This window comes from Carlito syrichta, unplaced genomic scaffold, assembly GCF_000164805.1.
Source record: "Carlito syrichta isolate Samal-C Ts95f unplaced genomic scaffold, Tarsius_syrichta-2.0.1 Scaffold306795, whole genome shotgun sequence".
NCBI classification, from domain to species: domain Eukaryota; kingdom Metazoa; phylum Chordata; class Mammalia; order Primates; family Tarsiidae; genus Carlito; species Carlito syrichta.
In genome coordinates this window covers 529,600-530,423 of record NW_007250891.1, presented here as the reverse complement: position 1 = coordinate 530,423, position 824 = coordinate 529,600, and the positions used below count along the sequence as shown (strand labels likewise).

At 43.0% G+C, this 824-nt stretch overlaps 1 protein-coding gene across 1 annotated transcript in view; it reads left to right on the top strand.

Moving 5' to 3' along the window:
- MYO16 (myosin XVI) overlaps nt 1-824 on the top strand; it is a 348,665-nt gene that overhangs the window by 162,131 nt on the left and 185,710 nt on the right. The window lies entirely within an intron of this gene.

Here is an 824-nt window from a genome sequence, read left to right as displayed (position 1 = left end):
GAAGGAAGGAAGGAAGGAAGGAAGGAAGGAAGGAAGAGGAAGAAAGGACGAAAGAGAAAGAAAGAGGAAGAAAGGAAGAAAGAAGGAAGGAGGAGAGAGCGAGAGAAGGAAGGAAAGAAGGAAGGAAGGTAAGGAAAGAAAATAAAGGAAAGGAAAGACAGAGGGAGGAAGGGTGGAAAGAGAAAGAAAAAGAAAGGAAGGAAGAAGGAAGGAAGAAAGAGAATAAGACTATTTTCTAAAATTGTAGATTCAGGGTACACATGCATGTTCATGACATGGACATATTTGTGCAGTGGTGGGGATTGGTTCTCCGGTGGCCCATTCCCTGGATAGTAAACACTGTGCCCCATAGGTAGTTTCTGAACCCTACTCTGCCTAACTATTTTTTAATTGATAACAAAAGGCTCCAAGTATTACTTCAGGTAATCTGCTGAAGTGGACGAACTCATAGCCATTCCCAGTTTCTTCCTAGTACTATTCTCGACCTTGTTAGTCCTTCCTCTTTCTCCTTCTCAGGAAGGCTATTTGGTTTCTCACTCCAAAGATGGCTGCCATAGTTGCCAAATATCTCCAAAAGGCCCCCTCTGGTTCATGAGTCCCCATCAGTGTCGTGTCTTTCCCGTGAACAGCGTGATTAACTTTCAATCCATCATGGCTGGCAAGGGAGTGCTCTTAGGTTTGCAGCACCCAGAAAACTGCTTACAGTCCTTGGATTTTCTTGAAAAAAACAAACAAGAAACTCTGAATGGTTTAACAACTAAAAGATTTCACACACACACACACACACACACACACACACACACACACACACACACACATTAGAA